General features: G+C 45.8%; 2 pseudogenes; both read left to right on the forward strand.

Moving 5' to 3' along the window:
- Positions 1 to 24,563, forward strand: part of LOC140859328 (L10-interacting MYB domain-containing protein-like) — a 45,439-nt pseudogene extending 20,876 nt beyond the window's left edge.
- Positions 24,564 to 24,828: 265 nt separating this feature from the next.
- LOC140859329 (uncharacterized) lies at positions 24,829 to 26,262 on the forward strand (annotated as a pseudogene).
- The last annotated feature ends 957 nt before the right edge of the window (positions 26,263 to 27,219 follow it).

Below are 27,219 nucleotides of genomic sequence, written 5' to 3' on the forward strand. Positions count from 1 at the left end.
TATGGTTGGCGGCACAAAGGGGGAGGGGCTTAAAACCCTAGCACCTCCCCTGCTTTTCCTGCCTTCTATGGACCTGGCGGCAAGAAACCCTAGGGTTTCTTGCTCCTGGGGTGTGGAGAATAGCTGGAGAGAGAGGGAGAAGAGAGAGAGAGACTTGGAAGAAAGAGTTTTCGTATTCCTTGGCTTAATCAAACCTATACAGTGTATGTATATATAAACACAGGGTCAAGTGACCCAAACCCAAAACTCCCTTGACCAACTCTATGGGGGATTAAGTTAACCGAAGCCCATGTACATCCATGACTCGACCTAATCTCACCTATTCTAGGTCCAGACCTGGCCCATAAAGAGTTGGTCCCTTGAGGCCCACATAATCTAGACCTCAAAAATCCGAAAGGCCCACAGCCTTTCAACCTAGGGCCCAACTAGCCCTAGAGCCTTCATGAAGCCCTCATGAATGATGGACCTTGGTCTTAGCCTTGGTCCCCTGGGCCTTTGACACACCCCCTGGATCACAACAATCTTCACCTTGATGTCCCAAGGCCTCAACCAGCTTCACCCTGTCCATCAACCGAATCAGCTCAACACATCTCTGAAAGCTGTCCCGTGGAAGTACCTTCGTAAGTGCATCAGCTGGGTTCTCCTTGGTGTGTACCTTTACCAACTCCACCTCGCCATCCTCCACAAGCTCCCTGATCCGATGATACCGAATGTCGATGTGTTTTGTCCTTGCATGATAGACTGAGTTCGGTGCTAATAGAAGTGCACTCTAGCTGTCACAGTGCACTCTAATGGCCTCCTGAGTAAGGTCCATCTTCGTCAACAAACCCTTCAGCCAAATTGCCTCCTTAGCTGCTTCTGTCAGCCCGATATACTCGGCCTCTGTAGTGGATAGGGCTGTAATAGGCTGCAGACTCGATCTCCAAGATATAGGACCTCCATACATGCTAAAGATGAAGCCTGTCGTAGACCTCCGGGTATCCACATCTCCACCGAAGTCTGCATCTACATAACCTCCAATCAGCCCCTAAGCCTCCCTGGACATGTCAGAGTATCCCACTACACCTCCTCGCTGTTCGTAGCAGATGCCAACTCCAACTGAGCCCGTTAGGTATCTGAATATCCACTTCAGAGCCCTCCAGTGCTCCCCGCCAGGCTGTGCCATGAACCTGCTAACCTGACTCACTGCATGAGCGATGTCTGGCCTACAACAGATCATCGCATACATTAAGCTCCCAACTCCTGAAGCATAAGGAACCGTCTCCATCTTCTGAGCCTCCACCTCAGTCTGTGGTGTCATGGTCTTCGAGAGTCTGAAGTGACCGGCAAGTGGCAGCTCCGCCGCCTTTGCTCCCTTCATCCCGAACCTCTCTAAGACCTTCTGTATGTAGCCTCCTTGAGATAGATGCAGCACCCTCCGGGCTCGGTCTCTGAAAATCTCCATGCCTAGGATCTTCCTTGCTGGGCCCAAATCCTTCATCTCAAACTCCCGAGATAAAGATGCCTTCAGATCCTGCACAATCTTTCTACTCTTGCATGCTATAAGCATGTCATCCACATACAAGAGTAAGAACATCCTAGAACCATCCTCAAGAGACTGAACATAAACACAGGGATCAAACTCGCACCTGAAAAGTCCAATGCTGTGCACATAGGAGTCGAACCGCTTGTACCATTGCCTCGGCGACTGCTTCAGCCCGTACAACGACTTCTGCAACAAACAAACCTTTCCCTCTGATCCTGGATCCCTGAAATCGGATGGCTGCTCCATGTAAATCCTCTCCTCCAAATGCCCAAGGAGGAACGCCGTCTTGACATCCATCTGCTCCAGCTCTAAATCCTGAGCCGCTACAATGCTCAGCAACACTCTGATGGAAGTATGTCTGACAACGGGAGAGAAGACCTCGCTGAAGTCGATGCCTTCCTTCTGGGAGTATCCCTTAGCCACTAACCTCACCTTGAATCTGATACCTCCCTGCTCTGAAGGCCCTTCTTTGTGACTGTAGACCCATTTGCAGCCAATGGGCCTCTTCCCCTGTGGCAACTGCACCAATCGCCACGTTTGGTTCTGGTGGAGAGACTGCATCTCCTCGGACATCGCCTGGACCCACTGCTCTCTGTCCTAGCTCTCAATAGCCTCCTGATACGTATATGGATCTCCATTCACTGTCACCAGGGCATATGACAGCATCTCCTCGAAGCCATATCGGTCCGGTTGCCTGATGGTCCTCTTGGGCTTGTGTAGGGCAACATCGATATCAGTCCTCGATCCAGCTCGCTCCTGTTGGACCTCTTCACCTCGATCATCTATCTGAGTCCTCTCCACCTGTGGAGACACCTTAGGTAGGTGCTTCACCTGAATGTCATGTCCTCCAATAGTACCTGCAAGAGGCAAAATCAAAGAGGTAAGCTGTCCAGCAGCGCCCTACTGGACCTCCTCCTACTGCTCCTCCATGCCTGCTCGCCTCCGTAGGACTGACTCCTCATCAAAAGTCACATTCTGACTAATGATGACCTTCTTTTCGAAGGGATCCCACAGCCTGTATCCCTTAACTCCTCACGGATAGCCTAGAAACACCGTCTTGCGTGATCTGGCGTCTAGCTTGCTCCGCTCACCAGCTCCAATGTGCACATAGGCCGTGCACCCAAATACTCATAGATGGCCCAGCCCAACTGTCCTCCCAGACCACACCTCCTCTAGAAGCCTGCCATCCAACCTGGTGTGAGGTGACCGATTGACCAAGTAACCCACTATGTCAACTGTGTCAATCTAGAATGCCTTTGGAAGCCCTGCCTGCAGCCTCATGCATCGTGCCTTTTCTAGAAGTGTTCTGTTCATCCTCTCGGCCACCCCATTCTGCTGTGGAGTCCCCTTAACTGAGAAGTATCTCCTGATCCCAAACTCCTCACAGTAGTCCTGGAACTCTCTACTGGTGTACTCCCCACCATTGTCTGACCTCAGACACTTCATGCTCCTCCCCTGCTTCTTCTCCACCTCAGCTCTCCAGATCTTGAACTTGGTGAAGATCTCAGACTTCTCTCTCATGAAGTAAATCTAGAGTTTCTTTGAGAAATCATCAATCAGGATCATGAAGTATCTGGCCCCATTCCTAGCTGAAACTGGGGCTGGTCCCCACACATCCGTGTGTACTAACTCTGGAGGGGCTGCACTGTGGGTTGTACTGATGTTGAATTGAACTCTCCTCTGCTTTCCCATCTGGCAAGGCTCACAGATCTCTCCTGTAGCACCATCCTCCAGATCAGAGATGAGTTCTCTCTTGCTCAACTCCCTCAGCCCCTTGTCATCCATGTGGCCTAGGCGGTAGTGCCACATCCTGTAAGCCCCCTGCTGGTCCTGTGCTGCAACTGCTGCATCAGACTCTCCGGTCACCATAGATCCCTCCATGCGATAGAGATTATTGTCTAACCTCCTGCCTCTCATCACCACCATAGCTCCATTGGAGATGTTTAATACTCCGCTTTTAGCCCTACTGCTGAAGCTGTATCCACTGCGCTCCAAGTAGCCTAGTGACACCAGATTCTTTTCCAGCTCCGGGACGTGCTTTACATTTGTCAATGTCCTCACAATCCCATCAAACATCCTCACCCTGACTGTCCCTATCCCAGCCACCTTGCAAGGATGATTGTCGCCTAGAGTCACTGATCCCTCATCTGTCTTGGTGTATGTCGCAAACCAAGACCTGTGTGGTGTGTAGTGATGTGAGCACGCAGAGTCTAGTATCCACTCCTCTGTGTAATGCCTGTGATCATCTGATACCACAAGTAGATCATCCTCCACCTGCTACCCATTAACTGCACTCACTGATTCTGAGCCACTTCTTTCTCCTTTCTTGCTCTTCCATAGTGGACATTCTCGCTTGAAGTGCCCAAACTCATTGCACTTGAAGCATTTCATCTGTTTCTTTCCCTTCCTGGACTTGGACCGCCCCCTGGACTTGCTTCTGCCTCTGCCTCTACCTGTCCTCTCCCCTACTGCCAAACCCTCCTGGGGAGCCCGATCTCTGGTCAACTTTTTTCTTTGCTCATTAGACCTCAGCACCGAGACCATGTCCTCATATTCCAGAGTCTCCTTGCCGTAGAGCAGTGTAGTCACCAAAGAGTCATATGATCCTGGCAGCGAACACAAAAGCAACAGGGACTTGTCCTCCTCATCCAGCTTCACCCCGATATTCATCAACTCCGTGCACAACTGGTCAAACCTCTGAATGTGGCCAATTACATCAGATCCCTCCTGCATCCGAAGACTGTACAACCTCTTCTTCAGCATCAGCTTGTTGCACATATTCTTCCCCATATACATGGTGTGCAACTTCGACCAAAGGCCCTTCGAGGTCTTTTCTTCCAGCACCGAATACAATGCCGCATCTGCCAAACATCCTCTGATCACCGAGCATGCTTTCTTCTCCAACAATGCCCACTGTCTATCTATCATTCCCTCAGGCTTCTCATCCAAAGCCTGATCCAGATCTGCTTGCACCAGAAGATCCTCCATCCGAATTTTCCACATGAAAAAATTTTTCTTGCCATCAAACTTCTCGAAATCGACCTTCATATTGCTGCCCATGACTGGATCCAAGCCAAATAAGCAATATAAAATCAAGAAGTGTAGAATATACCTTGATGGTACCTTGTTGAAAATTTTCAGCATTTGGGATCTTTAACTTCTCGTGCTTGGAACTGCTTTCTCACCACTGTGGCTCTGCTACCAACTATTGGAGCACGATCCCGGCTCCTCCCACGGACCTTGGGTGCAGCGGAAATAGGAGGTTGATGCAAGGTGATATGATCCTTCAGATCGATCATAGAGCAAATATTGCGACAGAAATCGTAAGAACCTACCCTCTTTGATTACCATCAAGCTTTAGATTAGATTTAAAAGACTGTTATTTTATTTCTGTAGCTAGCCGAAATTTGATTTTGATTTCTATACTAGCATAAGATGGATTTATTTTTCAATTTAATAAAGACTGTTGTTTCATTTATTTCTGAAATAAATTGGTTGTATCTGATCTTTTGATTGACAGTCTTTATCACTTATATGTTGATACTAATGTAAACCTAAATGAGCAAGTAGTGAGTGTCATAGGTCAAAAATGATCCAAAGATGAGTTTAACCATAAGTACTGTTGGGTATAAAATAACCCCAGCCGAAGTTCGTAAGAGGCCAACCCTCCCAGGACTCTTCCGGCTTCCGACCTTGTGCGGCATCTTTTTGAACTCTCCCGATTGTCCGAGCTTCCACAGTACCATCTGGACTCCTCCAGCAGTCGACCTTCCACAGTGTCCTCCAGATTCCTCCAATGGACGAACTCCTATCGTACCCTTCGGACTTTTTCGATAATGAGCTCCTTCAGTTGTCTACCGAACTACGCCAAATGCTCTCTGAGCTTCACTGTCAGTCGATTTTCTACAGTGATCGACTACTTTTTGAATCTCTTCCAGACTTCCTCCTGTCACGATCGACTTTACTCCGAGCTTCTTCCGGACTTCGTCAACATTCGGGCTTCTCCAGCAGCAGGACTTCTATAGTAATCAGATTTCGTTCAAGTTTCTACAGTGGTCGATCGCCTTACGAATTTCATCCGAACTTCTACAGTAAGTAGATTTCTACTCTGAACTTCTATTACAAGCAGACTTCATCCGATCTTCTACGATAAGCGATCTCCATCCAGACTTCTACGGCAACCGATCTTCATCCGAGTTTTTATAGTAAGCGACCTCCTTTCAGACTCCTACAAGAATCGGACTCCGTCCGAACCTCTGTAGTGGATAGATTCCAGACGAACTTCTACAACGGATGGGCTCTAGTAGCCAGATTTCTACTCCAAACTCCTATTGCAAGCAGACTTCATCCGAGCTTCTGTGATAAGTGGTCTCCATCTAGACTTCTACAGCAACCGATCTCCATCCAAGCTTCTACAGTAAGCGACATCCTTCCGGACTCCTACAAGAACCAGACTCCGCCCGAACTTCTACACTAGATAAATTTCAGATGGACTTCTCCAGCAATCCGACTCCCATCGGACTTCTTCAACAGAAAGTTTTCATCTGGGCTTCTACAGCGGATGACTTCTGTCTGCAGCATCGATACCTAAGGCACCCAACAACAGTTAACCCGTCAGCAATCTCGAAAACATCCGAGCTTCTCTTAGATTGCTGAGACAGAGAGCTATGCCGCTCCACCAGATGTCCCAACCGAGCTTCAGCCGTCCGACCCGAACTCTCCGGCAAGTCGCGACAACAGACATCACTCCACTCTCGGTAACAAACTCCACGTGGCCCCATCACTCTCTGGCAAGTCGCGACAACGGACACCACTCCACTCTCGGTAACAAACTCCACGTGGCCCCATCACTCTCTTGAAAGTCGCGATAACGGATACCACTACTCTCCACAACAAACTCCACGTGGTCCCACCACTCTCTGGCAAGTCACGATAACAGACACCACTACTCTCCGTAACAAACTCCACGTGGCCCTGAACGGCCCACTACCAGGCAGTTACGAACGTCGCTGTCAATCGATTATGCTCTTTCATCTATAAAAGAGATCCCTTAGATACGTTCTCCTCTAGGCTCTAAACTCTATCTCGAAACTCTGTTAAAATTTCATTCGAGTACTCCATTTCTGTCAAAGCAAAGTACTGACTTGAGCATCAGAGGATATTGCCAGAGCACTCTCAACTCCGGTTTAGACTTTCTTTGCAGATCCCGACGGCGACCGTGATCCCCTCGACCCCAGCTTCTCCGACTTCGATGAAATTCTGCACCAACAGAATTGGCGCTAGAGAAAGGGCTCTATGTCTTCGTAGGACCCTTGTTCTTAAAGGAGTACTCAATGGAACGGTCTCCAGTCATCTTCTTCGACATCTTCTTCTTTTTTTCCGACCAGATCCTAACCTGATGTCTCCCCAAAAGGCATCCACCAGGTGATCTACGGCCTCCGTGATCAGATCTCAGTGAGATCCACAAGCTCCGATCTCATCTCCAATTTTTTTGGCTCCTCCTCCTCCGACAATGATAGTCTGCATGGAGCAGTTTGACCTGCTGGTTCAGCAGGTCAGGGGCCTCACCGAAGCGATGAAGGTCATGCAGCAGCAGCAACAGCCGCAGGCATCTGTGCGGCTGGAAAGAGCATCGTCGGAGTTTCAGAATCCGACGATCGGGCGGCCCACTTGGGCCAGTCGCCCTGTATTCTCTGAAAAGGGGAAGCAAAAGGTGGAGAGCCCTCTATCTGATCACAATTCCACCTCCGGAGGGTCTCTACCTCCGTTCTGCCAGAAGACCCTCGGGACTCACGATCAAGAGGATCTCCTGGATCAAAGTTTCCAAGAGATGAATCGGTGGATCGAAGAGCTCCGCCATGCTCTCCCTGCTGACTGTGAGGATATCTGTACTGATCTTCCTTTTTCTCAAATGATTATGCAGGAATCGATCCTACCGAACTTCAAGCTCCCCCAATTTGAGAGCTACGATGGGATCTTGGATCCAGTTGACCACTTGGAGGCCTTTCGGATAATGATGCTGCTCCATGTCACGCCAGACGCCATCCTGTGCCGAGCTTTTCCATCTACCTTGAAGAGAGCAGCAAAAAATTGGTACTTGGCACTGAAATCAGGTACTATCTTCTCCTTTGATCAAATGAGCCACCAGTTTGCGGCTCATTTCGTCTGCAGCCGATGTCCCTGGATAGGTTCGGAGCCCCTCATCAACATCAAGCAAAAGGAGGGAGAATCCATCCGAACTTATGTCAACCATTTTAACGCTGCCGTATTGGAGGTCTGGAACTTTGACCAATCAGTTGCAATGGCCGCCCTGAAGAGCGATCTTCAAAAGAATGATCTTTTATTTTTCTTGGAGAAGAAGTATCCCAGGGACTTCGCTGATTTGCTGGCTCGGGTCGAAGGATATGCCCGAGCAGAGGAAGCCTTCAAGCTGAAGGATGAGGTGGCCACGAAGGAGCGGCAGGCAGGTGATTCCAGCAAGCCCATAGCTGAAAAAGGGCCGAGTGAAGCTCAGCCACGTTCTCGAACTCCCTCCGGACACAAGCGTGTCCGAACTCCTCCCCGAGCTCGTAGGTAGAGAAGTCCGGACCACAGAGTTCGACGAAGCTCTCCCCTAGGAAGATTCCACAGTTACGCCCCTCTCAATGCTCCAAAAACCCAAGTGCTGATGGAGATCAGGGAGTAGCTGCCAAGACCGAAAAGGATGCGCACACACCCCGGGAAGCGCAACCCTAGCAAATTCTATTTCTATCATCGTGACCACGGCCACGACATGGAGGAGTGTATTCACCTCCGAGATGAGATCAAGGAGCTCGTCAGATGAGGTCAGCTCGACAGATTCATCCGACATCGGTCTGAAGATAGGGAAGATCGGTCGAGGGCCCTACTACAACCAGAGCCGTCAAGGGGGAAGAACAGTCTGAAGATCGACCTCCAATCAGGATCATCAACTCCATCTTTAGAGGACTTCGGTGGGGAGCAACCAGTGGATCGATCGGATCGTCCAAGTGGCAGAGGACTGAAGAATCTATAACCTTTACTAAAGAAGATGCCCAGGAGATTCAATTCCTTCATAATGATGCGGTTGTAGTTTCTTTAAATATTACTGACTATGATGTATGCCACATTTTTGTTGATAGTGAAAGCTCGGTCGATATTTTGTTTTACGATACATTCTAAAAAATATCCATTCTGAATGATCGATTAGAGTCGATAAGCTCTCCGTTGGTAGGGTTCACTGGCGATGCTGTGCCAGTGGAAGGAGTAATAACTTTGATCGTAGTTGCTGGTTGGTATCCGAAACAATCTAGAGCGTAAGTGGATTTTCTGATAGTAAGGGCACCGTCTGCCTACAACGCAATACTCGACCGAACTGGCCTCAACGTCCTCCGAGCTGTGGTATCGGCCTACCATTTGAAATTGAAATTTTCTACTAGCCAAGGGGTCGAAGAAGTCAGAGGAGATCAAATCCTGGCAAGACACTGCTATAACATAGCCTTACAAAGAAATGATCAGTCTGACCCCTATCCGGTTGATGGATTAGACACCCACGACGACCTTGCTAAAGAACGGGGTGAGCCAATTGAAGATCTTGTCTCAATTCCTTTGAACGATGGGAAGGAGGAGCATGTGGTGAAGATCGGCTCCAACCTGGAAGAAGAGGTACGGATACGGCTCATCAATTTTCTACAAAAGAATACGGATGTTTTTGCTTGGGTTCCGACGGACATGCCGGAAATTGATGTGGAAGTCATAGAACACCGTCTAGCTGTTGATCCCAAACATCGGCCGATGAAGGAAAAAATCCGAGGTCATGCATCAAAAAGGCAGAAAACAATAGTTGAGAAAGTTGATAAACTCCTGAAAGCTGGGTTCATCAGAGAAGTCAACTACTCGAACTGGGTCTCCAATGTGGTTCTCGTCAAGAAGGCGAACGATAAGTGGAGGTGTGGATAGACTTCAAAAAGTTGAACAAAGCCTACCCGAAGGACAGTTATCCTCTGTCCAGAATTGATCAATTAGTGGATGCAACCTCGGGCCACGAGCTTCTCACTTTCATGGATGCATTTTTCGGCTACAATCAAATCAGGATGGCACCGGAGGATGAAGAAAAAACTACTTTTATCACTGACTGTGATCTTTTCTGTTACAGGGTCATGCCTTTTGGCCTAAAAAATACAGGGACGACCTATTAACGACTAGTGAACAAGATCTTCAAAGAACAGATCGGCCACAATATGGAGGTCTACGTGAATGACATGCTTGTAAAAAGCAAATCCTCAATGAACCACGTTGCCGACCTTGAGAAGACTTTCAGCGCCCTCCGAAAATATAAGATGAAGCTGAACCCAGCCAAGTGCGCTTTTGGAGTAACCTCAGAGAAATTCCTGGGCTTTATGGTATCGGGGTGCGCGATCGAAGCAAATTCGAAAAAAATTCGTGCCATCCAGAAAATGACCACTCCAAAGTCAATAAAGGAAGTTCAGCGCCTTACTGGGAGAGTCGCAGCTTTGAATCGCTTCATCTCAAGATCGGCCGAACGGTGCCTACCTTTCTTTCAGACTCTCAAATAGCCGAAGAACTTCTGTTGGACCACTGAATGTCAGCTAGCGTTCGAGGAATTGAAGAACTACCTCAGCTCACCTCCGCTATTGGCAAAGCCCAAACCTGAAAAGGAGTTGTTCCTGTACCTGGCGGTCTCCCCTGTGGCTCTCGCAGTAGTTCTGGTTAAGGAAGAAGCAAAAATTCAACGGCCGATCTACTACATAAGCCGCGTATTGCAAGATACCGAAACCAAGTACACTAAATTAGAGAAACTAACCTACGCCCTATTGATTGCAGCCCGAAGGCTCCGACCTTACTTTCAAGGGCACACCATAAGACTGCTCACCGACCAGCCAATTAAGGCAGTTCTGCATCGAGCAAACACTTCTGGAAGGATAGCGAAATGGACAGTCGAGCTCATTAAATTCGACATCAACTATCGACCTCGGCCTGTGATAAAAGTCCAGATATTAGCAGACTTCATAGTGGAATGTACTATCTCAGAAGAAGCCTAACTTGAACGAGGTGAAGCTGACAACCTAGGGCTCCAGCCGAACTCTCCTGAGGAAAGAACAGATCTCCCTGATGGTTTTTGGACCCTCTATGTGGACGGTTCCTCCAACATGTCAGGCACAGGCACGGGCCTGATCTTCATCAATTCGGAAGGAATTATCGTGGAGTACGCACTGTGCTTCAAATTCTCTGCGACAAATAACAGGGCGGAATATGAAGCTCTGGTTGCAGGACTGAGGATCGCCAAAGAATTAGAAGTAGATCGGCTCCAAATCTACAGTGACTCCCAATTGGTGGTGGGATAACTCAGCGAAAACTATGAAGCTCGAGAGGACAGTATGACCAAGTATCTCGAAAAGGTAAAAGAGATCACCCATGCCTTCGGCAGCTTTGACATCAAGCAGATTCTAAGAGCAGAAAATATCAGGACCGACCTTCTCTCCAAGTTGGCTACACTGGCTCCGGCTGAACTGCCCAAGGAAGTCTTCTTCGAAGTTCTGGAGTACCCAAATACGGAAGAACCGCAGCTTGTAATGAAGATCAGCCATGAACCCAGCTGGATTGACCCGCTGGTTGCATACCTCAAAGACGGGATTCTTCCTCATGATGCAAAAGAAGCTCGAAAGCTTAGGAACCAGGCCTCCCGATATATCCTTTATGAAGGCAAGCTGTACAAGAGGTCGTACTCTTTGCCCCTCCTGAAATATCTCCGGCTTTCTGAAGCCGACTTTGCCTTGTGGGAGGTACATGAGGGAGTTTGCAGAAGTCATCTGGGAGCCAGATCTTTATCCCACAAACTGCTCCGACAAGGTTATTACTGGCCTACAATGTACCATGACTCCATTGAATATGTCAGAAAGTGTGATCGGTGTCAGAGATATGTGAATATCCAAAGACAGCCCGCCTCCAAACTTACACCCTTGAGTGCCCCATGACCGTTTGCACAATGGGGGATGGATATCCTCGGATCTTTTTTCATGACATCCGGGCAGCGAAAGTTCCTCCTGGTGGTAATTGACTACTTCACCAAGTGGGTCGAAGCCGAACCTTTAGCAAAAATCATAGAAGCTAAAGTGCAGGACTTCGTTTGGAAGTCAATCGTCTGTAGGTTCAGCTTATCCAGAACTCTCATTACTGATAATAGGCGATAATTTGCTAGAGCAAGGTCGCTAAATTTTGTGAGGACTTAAACATCTTCCATAACTTCACGTCAGTAGTCTATCCGCAGGCAAACGACAAAGTCGAGGTGACTAACAGGACTTTGTTGCAAGGCATCAAGGCGAGACTTGAAAAAGCAAAGGAAACTTGGGTAGACGAGCTTTATCATGTGTTATGGGCATACCGAACTACCCAAAGACTGCCCACAGGGGAGACCTCCTTTGCCTTAGCCTTTGGAACAGAAGTCGTGATCCCGATCGAACTCAAGCTTCCGTCGGCACGAGTCGTGGCATTTGACGAGTAGCGTAACTCACAGGATCTCAAGGCCAACCTCGACTTGTTAGAGAAAAAGCAGGAGACAGCTCAAGTTCGGATGACAGCCTACAAGCAGAAAGCAGCCCGCTACTACAACTCCCGGATCAAGAGCAAAGCCTTCAGAGCGAGAGACTTAGTACTTCGGCGAGCCGCTGTTTCGCAACCTCAGAACCAAGGGAAACTTGCCCCTAACTAGGAAGGCCCGTATGAAGTCAGGAAGGTAATCCATCCCGGAACATACTATCTAAAAGAGCTCGAAGAAGCAGACCTCCCGCGACCATGGAATTTGAAGAATTTACGAATGTATTACCGATAACTTTGCCTTAAATAAAAATTTCATATTTGCATATCTTTTCTTTTGGCATGAGCTTATAACGACAGGGAGTAGCTCCTTCAGACCATCGAAATAAAGTGTGTCAGAAACAAGAGGAGAACCTCATCCCGACAAAAATGAAGGCCCGATTATTTAGAGACCAGATGGGGGGAGAGGCCCTTGCAACGGCCCTTATGCGCTCCCACAGCCATGTTAGGAACAGGAGGAGAACCTCATCCTAACATGAGCAAGGTCGAAGGCCCGATTATTTAGAGACCGGATGGAGGGAGAGGCCCTTGCAACGGCCCTTATGTGCCCCCACAGCCATGTTAGAAACAGGAGGAGAACCTTATCCTAACATGAGCAAGATCGAAGGTCCGATTATTTAGAGATCGGATAGGGAGAGAGGCCCTTGCAACGGCCCTTATGCACCCCCACAGCCATGTTAGGAACAGGAGGAGAATCTCGTCCTAACATGAGCAAGATCGAAGACCCGATTATTTAGAGATCGGATGGAGGGAGAGGCCCTTGCAACGGCCCTTATGCGCCCCCACAGCCATGTTAGGAACAAGAGGAGAACATCGTCCTAATATGAGCAAGGTCGAAGACCCAATTATTTAGAGATCGGATGGAGGGAGAGGTCCTTGCAACGGCCCATATGCGCCCCCACAGCCATGTTATAAACAGGAGGAGAACCTCATCCTAACATAAGCAAGATCGAAGGTCTGATTATTTAGAGATCGGATGGAGGGAGAGGTCCTTGCAACGGCCCTTACATGCCCCCACAGCCCTGTTAGGAACAGAAAGAAAACCTCATCCTAACACGAGCTGAAATTGATTGTGTTAGGAACAGGAGGAGAATCCGATCCTGACACAAATGAAGATCTGATCGTTTAAGACCAGATGAGGAGAAGAGTCCCTCAGCGGCTCCTCTACACCCCTACAATCCCGTTAGGAGCAGAGAGAAAACCCTCACCCCAAACATAAAAAAAGGAGGAGAGAAAAAGGGAAAGCGACGAGCTACACCAGAGATAAGGAAGAAATGAACTACATCTAAAACTCAAGGGACCTCGTCTCAACGAGAAAAAAAATTCTTGTCAAAAACCCTCAGTCCCTAAGGGGGAACCCAACACTAGTAGGAGAAAATAGATCTCCTCAAAGTAACGAGAAGTTCAGGCCCCAAGCTCGAACACCGAAAGAAAGTGTTAAACTCCAATGGCTTCGAAAAGACTTTTGGTCATGAACAAAAAGGATAAGTCAACACAGCGATGATCAAGAATCTTCAAACAACATCGACATCGAACAAGACAAAAGATAGGAGAGGTTCGGTAAACGACAATTTAGAGCAATATTATACAAGGTGATGAGAAAATTTTATTTTATTTCATAAGTAAAGAATGCATTACAAAAGCCTTTGAAGGCCAAAAAAGAAAAGAAAAAAAAATGATCAGAAAAGAAAAGAATACATGAAACAAAGGATAAGAAAGCTCTAAGGAAGCTCGGCTTCTTCAGACTTCGGACTCTCGATTTCAGCCGTTGTCAAGGATTGCTTTAAGTTCTCAACTTCTTCTTTCAGTTCCTTCTTTCTTAAAAGCATCTCCCGATATATTTGGTGGAACCACCGACTTTCGCCCTCCGACTCCCGAAGCCTCTTTCTTAGAACCTCGAACTCCGCCTCGGCATCCTTGACCGCCTGCTGCTCGTAGGCTAGCTGAATCTTCAGCTGCTATAGTTCGGCCTTCTCCTGCTTAAGGGCCATGGACAGTTCTTCCATGGTCCCCCTCAAGGAGCGGAGCTCATCGGAGCCTTGTACCGTAACGGCCTGGGCTCTCTCGGACAACTACCTCTGAAGGTGGGCAATTTCATCGATCGTCATCTTGAGCCTCCTTCGGTAGTCGTCTACTTGCCCGCACCAGCCGACTCGGTAGGCATTGTAGTTCGTCTCGGTGTCCTGCAACTACTTCTGGAGGTCGGAGAATTTTTTTGACCAGTCTCGATCGTGGTCGGCCTGGGTTGTAAGCCAGGATGAGCTCCCTTCTAACTGGCTGATTTTCTCCCATGCAGCCGTCAGCTCGACCTCGAGGGAGCTGATCTTGGAAGCCTGAGTCCAAGATCGGTCGCTGGTGCATTTTCGGAGTTCCTCAAGCTCCTTCACGAAGTCAGCCTTCTTCCGGGTGTAATCCATGAAGTCCTTTTTGTGGAGGTCCCGAAGGCGAGTAGCCACCGCAGTGACTTTCGAATGGCTCTTCCTCAGCCCGTGAAGTTCGTCGCCCATCTTCTTTGATTTCTTCGTTAGGTGACGAACTTCTCTTCTGAGATCTCGGATCATCGACTTCAAAGGGATTTCCTGGGGCAGGGGAAGAGCTTCGGCAGGGCACTGTTGTTAGGAGATAAGAGCGTCACAATACAAATCAGTGCAAGAAAATAAAAGAGAAGAAAAAGGATGCAGAGTAAGAAGAAGGAGCTCTCTGTAAAGAAGAATCCGATTTCATTGATTAAATAGTTCTTAAGTATAAGAGAACAAGAAAAAATCACAACAAAGAAAAAAAATACAAAATTAGAGGTTTCGGACCTCTGGGGCAGAAGTGGAGGAGCTCGGTGCCCCCGGAAGGTCGGTCACGGTAGCCGCAGTAGTCGAAAAAGTCTCAGCTAGAGGAAGACCGGCAGCAGCTTCAGAAGGTCCGACTTCATCGTCAGACACCTCATCCAGGAAGCCGAGGTCCAGTTCAGAAAATTTTCCGACCACCTTCTCCTGGCAGAGCTCGAAGCCCTTGATGAAGGTGGCCTGACCGAACTGGACCTTCAGATCCCTCATTTCGGAGGAGGTCTTGAACTCCTCTACTGCTCGGACCATTGCCTCCGAGACCAGGGTCGGGATCTGCACCTTCAGCTCGGAGACCTCGGCCTCTGCCTTCTTTCTTTCCTCCTCCAAGGCAGCCCCCAGATCTGTCGAGGTTTGTCGCTCCTTTTGCAGTGCCTTTTGGAGACTCACGACCTCGACGATCTTCTCTTTGAGGTGGGCGGCCTCGGCCAGGCGACCTTCCTCTGCCTGGGCTACTTCCCTCTTGGCGTTATTCATCGCCTCGATGTTGGCGATGAGCTGGTGTCCAATCTGCAAGAGCGGTCAGGGAGTCAATATAAAAACTAAGGAATAAGCTAAGTGAAAAAGCGAGAAGAAGGAAAAGGTAAATTGACCTACCTCGAGAAAGGATCCCAAAGAGTTTCAGACCTGCTGCTCAGGATCGACGTGGATGATCATGTGGACGACCTCGGGCAGGACGCACCCATCGACCAACCTCTTTATTAAATCCCTATTGTTGAAGGGATTCTCCTTCGGATCCTCTTCAGAGCTGTCGGCCCCCTCGATGGCAGCCCTGCTGCTGCGGCTCTTACGGGCCAACGTCTTCTTCCTCCTCCTTTCGGCCCTCGGTGCCTCCTTGGGGCGAGACTCTGGAGCAGGAAGCTCGATCGGGGGGCTTCTTGGAGAAGCTCGGGGGACTGCGGGCTCGACGTCGGAGGGGGCGTCGACGGCAATGGCCGCCTGGGCAGGCACGATCGAGCACGTCTCTTCTATCCTTGCTCTCTTCGCCGCCCCCGAGGATACGGTGCCTTTTCTTTTGTGGGTCTTGAGACCCTTGGCTAGCATTCGAGCTGCGTCTACATCCATATCTGCAATGAAAGAAGATCGGCACAGCTTAGAAAAGAACAAGAAGAAAGAGAGAGCAATGAATGACTAAAAAAAAAAATAATAATAATACCGGTAGGGTTGAGAGGGCTTAGGCCGACGTTAAATAAAAATTGCTCCTTCAGAAGGTCGGAGAGGAGAGGAGCTGGATAAGCCTCGAGTTGATTGGAGGCTTCAAGGTCATCCCTTCCCAGGCTAGAAGCCCGACGGATGGAGTCCCTCAGGGAGCCCCAGGGGGGCAACCCCAGCTCCAAGGTCGAACATTGGACATAGAAGTACCTCTCCTTCCAGTTGTGGATAGAAGAAGGGGCACCTTTCAGCAACCCCTTTTTACCGTACTGGGGGGAGAAGTATCACCAGTCCTTGGCCGAAGGATGATGCTTGAAGGTATAGAAATTTTTAAACAAAGAAAGGATCGGCCGAACTTCAGTTAAACGGCAGAGGAAAAGAAATCCTATTAGAAATCTAAAGCAGTTCAGTGCTACAGAAACTAGAGAAATATTTAAAAAATGAAAAAGAGCAACGACGAAAGGTGGAAGTGGAAGTCAAAGCTCGATGCGGAAAGCTTTCTGGTACAAGCAGAAGTGGCCAGGAGGAGGGGCACTAGTTCGGTCAGTTGGTTCGAGAAGCTCAAACTCGTACTCCGGAGGAATTCCATACTGAATTCTGATCAGCGAGAGTTCGTCCGAAGTCAGAGTGCTAGGAATGGTGTCTGGTACAAAGATCGGATGAGGTTCATCTACAGAACTAGAATTTTGTGGGACTGGGACGGACGAACTCCTAAAACTACTAGAGGAGGAAGTGTTGGAGGACATTATAAATCAAGCGAAAATCCTAAAAAATCCTGAAAAAATTAGAAAAAATAAGAAACAAGGCACTCGCGGAGAAACCGAACGGGCGTAACGCGAAGGATAAAAAATGAAAGAAGAACAAGAAAGAGAGGGGTTCCAGAACTAACCTAAGCTAGTCCGAAAGATGTAGGAAGGCAGCAAGGGTGATGGGGGTCGGCCCGAAGAGCGCCTAAAACTGAGAGGGACACGCTGGAGGATGACAAAGTTCTCGGGGAAAAAGAAGGGCACCAACAGAATTCTCAGGCAAAGTGAAACCCCTGAAGGAGGGGGCGGATTTAAATAGGCAACGGAGTCCAGCGCAATAATGATTGCAGATCTCCTCTGGCCGATCTACATCCACCGCGTGTCCCACTCATCATGGCAGGCGGCTGACGACTGACAGAATCATTATTGCACCGTGCCTAAAGCAATGCTCCAGCAAAAATTTCAAAAAAATCTTTTCAGGTCGCCTCGATTTGAAAAGACTCCGGCACCAGCGCGCCAAACGCCAAAATATATGGAAACAACCGAGTGCGAAAATTAAGGGAGGCAACTTCGACTAAAAAAATTCTTCTGTACTTTCTTCATTCGGAACCTGAACTCGAAAGTAGGGAGACTGATGTTGGGTATAAAATAATCCAAACCGAAGTTCGTAAGAGGTCGACCCTCCCAGGGCTCTTCCGGCTTCCGACCTTGTGCGACGTCTTTCTAGACTCCCCCGACCATCTGAGCTTCCACAATACCATCCGAACTCCTCCAGCAGTCGACCTTCTATAGTGTCCTCTACATTCCTCCAACAGACGAACTCCTATCATGCCATCCGGACTTCTCCAATAATGAGCTCCTTCATTCATCTATCGGACTGCTCCAAATGTTCTCTGGGCTTCACAGTCAGTCGATTTTCTACAATGATTGACTACTCTCCGAATCTCTTCCAGACTTCTTCCTGCTGCGATCGACTTTACTCCAAAATTCTTTCGAACTTCGTCAACGACCGAGCTTCTCCAGCAGCAGGACTTCTACAGTAACCAGACTCCATCCAAGTTTCTATGATGGTCGATCGCCTTCCGAATTTCATCTGAGCTTCTACAAGAGCCGGACTCCGTCCAAACTTCTACAGTGAATGGATCCCAAACGAACTTCTACAGCGGACGAACTCTCACAATGCCGTCCGAACTTCACTATCGATCGACCTTCTGTCGGATTCCTCATGAAACTGGACCTCTCCAGCAGACAGTCTTCAGACGAGCTTCTACATCAGGCAAATTTTGGATGGACTTCTCTAGCAATCGGACTCCTGTCGGATTTCTCCAACAAAAAGTTTCCATCCGAGCTTCTACAGCAGATGACTTCCGCCTGCAGCATCAGTGCCTAAGGCACCCAACAATAGTGGACTCGTCAGCAACCTCGGAAACATCCGAGCTTCTCTTAAATTGCTGAGATAGAGAGCTATTCCATTCCATCAGACGTCCCAACTGAACTTTAGCCATCCGGCCTGAACTCTCTGGCAAGTCGGGACAACGGACACCACTCCACTCTCTGTAACAGATTCCACGTGGCCCCATCACTCTCTGACAAGTCGCGACAACGGACACCACTCCACTCTCTGTAACAGATTCCACTTGGCCCCACCACTCTCTGACAAGTCGCGACAATGGACACCACTCCACTCTCCGTAACAAACTCCACGTGGCCCTGAACGGTCCACTACCAGGCAGTTACGGACGTCACTGTCAAGCGGTTACGCTCCCCCATCTATAAAAGAGACCCCCAGATACATTCTCCTCTAAGCTCTAAACTCTATCTCAAAACTCTGCTAAAATTTCATTCGAGTGCTCCATTTTCTGTTGAAGCAGAGTACTGATTTGAGCATCGAAGGGTCTTGCCGGAGCACCCCCAACTCCGGTTTAGACTTTTCTTGTAGGTCCTAGCGGTGGCCGCAATCCCCTCAACTCCAACTTCTCCAGCGTCGGCGGAATTCTGCACTAACAAGGAGCATAAGCATTTTGCCTCTACGGATATCCATAGGGTCCATCTTGAATAGATCCTCTTGACTCTTATTTGCTTGAACTGAAGGCTTGAAAGTAAGGTCGGAGCCTTCGAGCTGTAATCAACAAGGCGTAAGTTAGTTTCTCTAACTTAGTATATCTGATTTCGGTGTCTCTCAACACTCAACTTATGTAGTAGATCGGCTGTTGAATTTTTGCTTCTTCCTTAACCAAAACTGCTGCGAGAGCCACAGGGGAGACCGTCAGGTACAAGAACAACTCCTCTATGGGTTCGGGCTTTGCCAATAGCAGAGGTGAGCCGAGGTAGTTCTTCAATTCTTCGAACGCTTGCTGACATTCAGTGGTCCAACAGAAGTTCTTCGGCTGTTTGAGAATCTGAAAGAAAGGTAGGCACCATTCGGCCGACCTTGAGACGAAGCGATTCAGAGCTGTTACTCTCCCAGTGAGGCACTGGACTTCTTTTATTGACTTCGGGGTGGTCATTTTCTAGATGGCACGAATCTTTTTCGGATTTGCTTCGATCCCTCATCCTGATACCATAAAGTTCAAAAATTTTTTTGAGGTAACTCCAAAAGTGTACTTGGCTGGGTTCAGCTTCATCTTATATTTTCGAAGGGCGCTAAAGGTCTTCTCAAGGTCGGTGACGTGGTTCATTGAGGATTTACTTTTTATTAGCATGTCATCCACGTAGACCTCCATGTTGCGGCCGATCTGCTCTTTGAAGATCTTGTTCACCAGCAGTTGATAGGTCGCCCCTGCATTTTTGAGGCCAAAAGGCATGATCCTGTTACAATAAAGACCATGATTAGTAATAAAAATAGTTTTTTCTTCATCCTCTGGTGCTATCCTGATTTGATTGTAGCCGAAAAATATATCCATAAAAATGAGAAGCTCGTGGCCCGAGGTTGCATCCACTAATTGGTCAATTCTGGACAGAGGGTAACTGTCCTTTGGGCAGGTTTTGTTCAGCTTTTTGAAGTCTATACATATCCTCCACTTGCCGTTCGTCTTCTTGATGAGAACCACATTGGAGACCCAGTTCGGGTAGTTGACTTCTTTGATGAATCCGGCCTTCAGGAGTTTATCAACTTCCTCAACTATTGCTTTCTGTTTTTCCGATGCATGACCTCGAATTTTTTCCTTCATCAGCCAATGTTTGGGATCAACAGCTAGACGGTGTTCCATGACTTCCGCATCAATCTCCGACATGTCCGTCGGAACCCAAGCAAAAATACCGCATTCTTTTATAGAAAATTGATGAGCCATGTCCGTACCTCTTCTCTCAGGTTGGAGCTGATCTTCACCACATGCTCCTCATTCCCATCGTTCAAAGGAATTGAGACAAGATCTTCAATCGGCTCACCCCGTTCTTCAGCAAGATCGTCGCGGGTGTCTAATCCATCAATCGGATAGAGGTCAGACTGACCATTTCTTTGTAGGGCTATGTTATAGCAGTATCTTGCCAGGACTTGATCTCCTCTGACCTCTCCGACCCCTTGGCTAGTAAAAAATTTTAATTTCAAATGGTAGATCGATACCACAGCTTGGAGGGCATTGAGGCCAGGTCGGTCGAGTATTGCGTTGTAGGCAGACGACGTCCTTACTACCAGAAAATCTACTTGCGCTCTAGATTGTTTTGGGTACCGACCTGCAACTACGGTCAAAGTTATTATTCCTTCCGCTGGCACAGCATCGCCAGTGAACCCTACCAACGGAGAGCTTATCGGCCCTAATCGACCATCCAAAATGGATATTTTTGAGAATGCATCATAAAATAAAATATCGACAGAGCTTCCACTATCAACAAGAATACAGCGTACATCATAGTCAGCAATATTTAAAGAAACTACAACCGCATCATTATGGAGGAATTGGATCTTTCGGGCATCTTCTTCAGTAAAGGTTATAGATTCTTCAATCCTCTGCCGCTTGGAAGGTCCGACCGATCCACTGGCTGCTCCCCACCGGGGTCCTCTAGAGATGGTGTTGATGATCCCGATTGGATATCGATCTCCAGACTGTTCTTCCCTCCTTGGTAGCTCTGGTTGTGGTAGGGCCCTCAATCGATCTTCCTTACCTTCATGCCGGCGTCGGATGAATCTATCGAGCTGATCTCGCCTGATGAGCTCCTCGATCTCATCTCGGAGCTGAATGCACTCCTCCGTATCGTGGCTGTGATCACGATGATAGAGGCAGAACTTGTTAGGATTGCACTTCTCGGGGTGTGTGCGTATCCTTTCCGACCTTGGCAGCTGCTCCCTGACCTCCATCAGCACTTGGGCTTTTGGAGCATTAAGAGGGGCATAGCTATGGAATCTTTCTGGGAGAGAGCTCCGTCGAACTCTGCGGTCTGGGCTCCTCTATCTATGAGCTCGGGGAGGAGTCGAGACAAGCTTGGGTCCGGGAGGGGTTCGAGAACGTGGTCGAGCTTCACTCCTCCCTTTTTCAGCTGCGGGCTTGCTGGAGTCACCTGTCTGCCGCTCCTTCACAGCCTCCTCATCCTTCAGCTTGAAGGCTTCCTCTGCTTGGGCATATCCTTCGGCCCGAGCCGACAAATCAGCGAAGTCCTAGGGATACTTCTTTTTCAGGAAAAATAGAAGATCGTTCTTTTGAAGACCGCTCTTCAGGGCGACCATTGCAACTGATTGATCCAAGTTTCGAACCTCCAATGCGGCGGCGTTAAAATGGTTGACATAAGTTTGGATGGATTCTCCCTCCTTTTGCTTGATGTTGATGAGGGACTCCGAACCTCTCTGGAGACACCGGCTGCTGACGAAATGAGTCACAATGATGGCTCATTTGATCAAAGGAGAAGATAGTGCCCGACTTCAATGTCGAGTATCAATTTCTTACTGCTTCCTTCAAGGTAGATGGAAAAGTTCGGTACAGGATGGCGTCTGGCACGCCATGGAGCAGCATCATTATCTGGAAGGCCTCCAGGTGGTCAACCAGATTCGAGGTCCCGTCGTAGCTCTCAAATTGGAGGAGCTTGAAATTCGACGGGATCGGTTCCTGCATAATCATTTGAGAGAAAGGGGGGTCAGTACAGATATCCTCACCATAAGCAGAAGGAGCATGGCGGAGCACTTCGATCCGTCGGTTCATCTCCTGGAACCTTTGATCCAGGAGATCCTCTCGACTGCGAGTCTCGAGGATCTTCTGACAGAACGGAGGTAGGGACCCTCTGGGGGTGGAATCGTGATCAGATAGAGGGCTCTCCACCCTCTGCTTCCCCTTTTCAGAGAAGACAAGACGACTGGCCCAAGTGGGCCATCTGATCGCCAGATTTTGAAACTCTGACGATGCTTTTTCCAGCCACACATATGCCTGCGGGTGTTGCTGCTACTGCTGTATGGCCTGCACTGCTTCGGTGAGGCTCCTGACCTGCTGAACCAGCAGGTCGATCTGCTCCTTACCGACTGTCGTTGCCGGAGGAGGAGGAGCCTAGGAAACTGGAGATGAGGTCGGAGCTTGCGGATCTCACTGAGATCTGGCCATGGAGGCCGTAGATCGCCTGGTGGATGCCTTTCGGAGAGGCATCAGGTGGGGATCTGGCAGGAGAAGAGGAAGAAGATGTCAAAGAAGATGATCGGAGACAGTCCCATTAAGTACTCCTTTAAGAACAAGGGTCCTGCGAAGACACAGTCCCCTTCCTCTAGCGCCAATTCTGTTGGTGCAGAATTTTGCCGACGTCGGAGAACCTGGAGTTGAGGAGATCGCGATCGCCGTCGGGACCTGCAAGAGAATTCTAAATTAGAGTTGGGGGTGCTCCGACAAGATCCTTCGATGCTCAAGTCAGTACTCTGCTTCAACAAAAAATGGAGCACTTGAATGGAATTTTAGCAAAATTTTGAGATAGAGTTTAGAGCTTAGAGGAGAACATATCTGGGGAGTCTCTTTTATAAACGGAGGAGCGTAACCACTTGACAGTGATATCCGTAACTGCCTGGTAGTGGGCCGTTCAGGGCCACATGGAGTTTGTTACGGAGAGTGGAGTGGTGTCCGTTGTCGTAACTTGTCAGAGAGTGGTGTTGCCACGTGAAATCTGATACAGAGAGTGGAGTGGTGTCCGTTGTCGTGACTTGCTAGAGAGTGGTGGGGCCACGTGGAATCTGTTACTGAGAGTGGAGTGGTGTCCGTTGTCGCGACTTGCTAGAGAGTTCGGGTCGGACGGCTGAAGTTCGGTTTGGACGTCTGATGGAACGGAATAGCTCTCTGTCTCAGCAATTTAAGAGAAGCTCGGATGTTTCTGAGGTTGCTGACGAGTTCACTGTTGTTGGGTGCCTTAGGCACTGATGCTGTAGGCGGAAGTCATCTACTGTAGAAGCTCGGATGGAAACTTTCTGTTGGAAAAGTCCGGCAGGAGTCCGATTGCTAGAGAAGTTCATCCGAAATTTGCCTGATGTAGAAGCTCATCTGAAGACTGTCCGCTGGAGAGGTCCGATTTCATGAGAAATCCGATAGAAGGTCGATCGATAGTGGAGTTCAGACGGCGTTGTGGGAGTTCGTCCGCTGTAGAAGTTTGTCTGGGATCCATTCGTTGTAGAAGTTCGGACGGAGTCCGACTCTTGTAGGAGCTCGGATGAAATTCGAAAGGCGATCGACCATCGTAAAAACTTGGATGGAGTCTGATTACTGTAGAAGTCCTACTGCTGGAGAAGCACAATCGTTGATGTAGTCCGAAAGAAGTTCGGAGTAAAGTCGATCGCGGCAGGAAGAAGTCTGGAAGAGATTCGGAGAGTAGTCGATCACTGTAGAAAATTGACTGACAGTGAAGCCCAGAGAGCATTTGGAGCAGTCCGATAGATGAATGAAGGAGCTCATTATTGGAGAAGTCCGGATGGCATGATAGGAGTTCGTCCGTTGGAGGAATCTAGAGGACACTATAGAAGGTCGACTGCTGGAGGAGTTCGGATGGTATTGTGGAAGCTCGGATGGTCGGGGGAGTCTAGAAAGACGCCGCACAAGGTCAGAAGCTGGAAGAGCCCTGGGAGGGTCGGCCTCTTACGAACTTTGGTTGGGGTTATTTTATACCCAACACTGCTGATTCAGAGCCTGCTCAACTCCAGATCCTGGGAAAGAATTGGATTCAACCCCAGTTATAGGTTTGAGGCATAGAAAAAGTGATTCAAATTGATTACAAATTTTTCTTCATTCATCCTAAAATCAGTTTATGTTAATTTCAACATATGAACTAGATCTATAAATACTTTCATATGATGAATGCATGATTAGATTAAAAGTATTTTAATCTAATTTTTTTATTATATTTTGGATTTAAAAAATTTTTGAAATCCACATGCACTAGTATCTGTAGAAACTCCAACATCTTATCCCATCCAATAAAAAAAAAAAGAGTTAGTCCTTGGGATCAAGATAGGAAATGCAAGAAGGTAGAGAGTGCCATGCAATTATCTTAGGAGTTTAATTATCTTGTTGATGTAATGAAGAGGAGTACAATGCCTTCTAAGATAACTGATAAATCTGGATGTAGCATTGATGAGGTGATGAAAATGATGTGTGGGATTCCTGAGATGGCAGCACAATCCGAATTGCTTATGTTTATTACCGAGGTGCTCCTTAAAAGAGAGCATAAAGAGATATTTGTACCTTTAAGGATATCCATCTTCAGATTGAATGGCTCAAGCAAATGTCAAATCTACGAAACTAGTTCTTGATAGATTAGTATAATGATATGTTTTTAATAGTTTTAATTATAAAATCTACGAAACTAGTTTTTGATATATTAGTATGATGATATATTTTTTATAGTTTTAATTACAAAATCTATGAAACTAGTTCTTGATATATTAGTATGATGATATATTTTTCATAGTTTTAATTATGAATATTTATGTTGGAATTATGGAGGATTATATGCATTCATGTTATGTCTTGGATAATCTGTTGTGAATATTATGACTATTACAGATATTATGGATGGTAAGTGTTAGTGCTTTATATTATTTATGTTATTTATATTTTAAGCCTTCGTGTTATTATTTTTTTGTTATGGATATTTTATGTTTTGCATAATATTTTATATACAGATACGGGTAGCATTGACAACAGTTTTGAGAAGAATTGTTATAGTGAAGATGAGATAGTTAATGAGGTCGAATTTTATGTATTTGTGACTACAGCTATTGATATGGCTAATGAAAATTACTCAAAATATATTAATAAAAATTTTATAGAACCTCTTATCAAATTAAAAACATATTTGTATTAGAGATTCTACAAAATAATCTAGATAGATATCAACAATAATTTAAAATAGAGAAATATATATTTATTGATCTATGTAAGGAATTAAAAGATAGATATAGTTCGAAAGGTTCTAAAAGTATTTTTATTGAGATGTTGATAGCCATATTTTTGATGATTGTAGGACATGAATTTAGAAATATGATGGTTTAAGAAAAAGTTCAACATTCGAGAGAAACAGTTAGTAGATATTTTATCCATATCTTAAATACTGTCTTAAAAATAACTAAGGATATTATTAACCCAATTGATAGATAGTTTAAGAATATTCTAAGTAAAATCTATGATAATAATCACTGGTGGTCTTATTTTAAGGATTATATTGGAGTAATTGATGGTACTTGTATGGTAGTAAAAGTTTCTCTATTTAAACAAATATCATATGTTTGCTTAAAAGAGATTTCTATGCAAAATATTATAATTTGTTGTGATTTTGACATGCATCTTACTTTTGTTTGAGTTGGATGTAGAGACTACTTCTTATGATACTCAGTATTTTTTTAGAGGCTATATGCAGAGAAGAACACAACTTTCTACACTTGCCTAGAGGTATGTATTTTAGTTAAATATATTATAATGATCGGTATATATTTTACCTTTCATGCATAAGTGTTAAATTTTAATTTATATATATTTATATAGATAAGTATTACTTAGTGGATGCAAGATATCCTTATGTGTCATGGTATACGGAGCCTTACGAAGAAAAAAGATATAATCTACCAGATTTTCAATGTAGAAGTCAACCAAGAGGTATGCATGAAATCTTTAATCATGCATATTTCTCATCGAGATATACTATTGAGAGGATATTTAGATGTTGAAAAAGTAGATAGAGAATATTAAGTACAATGCCTAACTTTTTTTATTATAAATAAGTTTAAATTATAGTGGTTTCTATGGCCATTGATAACTTTATTAGGAATCATGCAATTAAAGACTTTGAGTTTTAGCCTTATCATAATGAGGAGGATCTACTCCCTTCAAATTATTTAGAGATTAATAAATTACAAAAAGAACTGAGTCTGAAGCAAAGCCGAATAATGAGTAATTATGAGATAGATGTTCTACATGTTCATATTGCTACTTTTCTTATGACTTGATTTTTTTTTTTTATAAACTTGTACATGTAACATGGATTTTATCTCATATCATATTTTGGATTTAAAAAAACTAGTATCTTGCATTTTTATTGCTACTAGAATCAAGAATGTAAAATAATTTGGTGACATTAATAGTTAATGCATATTTTAGAATTTGTACAGATATGATGGCATCAAATATATATTTGATTTATAAAAGTTCATCGATATGATTTCATTGTGTATAAGAAAAGCAATAATAAGAAAAGTATTAGATAGAAAAAAATCTTAAAATCTCATTTTTTGCAAGTATGATTGCATGCATCTATATTATACTATAAATATAATATTATATTTCAATATATCATACTATTACAATATTATATGATAATATTTTATGTTATATTACAGTAATATGCTATATTATATCATAGTATAATAATATTATAATGTATAATAATATTTAATTTGTAATAATACCATATAATGTTATATCACATCATACTATAGTATTCTATTACATTATGTTACACTATAACAATAATATACTACATAATATACATTACTTTGTTATATTATATAATATTATGTTAGATTATTACGCTATAGCATATAATATTATATTAATTATATAATAATAATAATATTATATTATATTATAATAATATTATAATATATAATATATTGATATAATATTGTATATTATATTTTATTATACTCTACCATATAATATAATGTAATGTCCTTTATAGTCATATTGTCATACCAAAAGTACTTTTATAGTTTGGTTACTAAATACATATTAAAGTTTTATAATATTTTAGAAATATAGTTATTAAATAATAAATAACTTTTTATAAAAGTTCTACTGCTCAAAAACTCAACTTCTAAATGTTCAAAAAGCTTTACTGCTAACAGTAATCCCAAACAGGGCCTTAGCTTATAATGGGTCCTCCAATTGTGGAACCTCAACCTCCG

Source organism: Elaeis guineensis, chromosome 7, assembly GCF_000442705.2.
Source record: "Elaeis guineensis isolate ETL-2024a chromosome 7, EG11, whole genome shotgun sequence".
NCBI classification, from domain to species: domain Eukaryota; kingdom Viridiplantae; phylum Streptophyta; class Magnoliopsida; order Arecales; family Arecaceae; genus Elaeis; species Elaeis guineensis.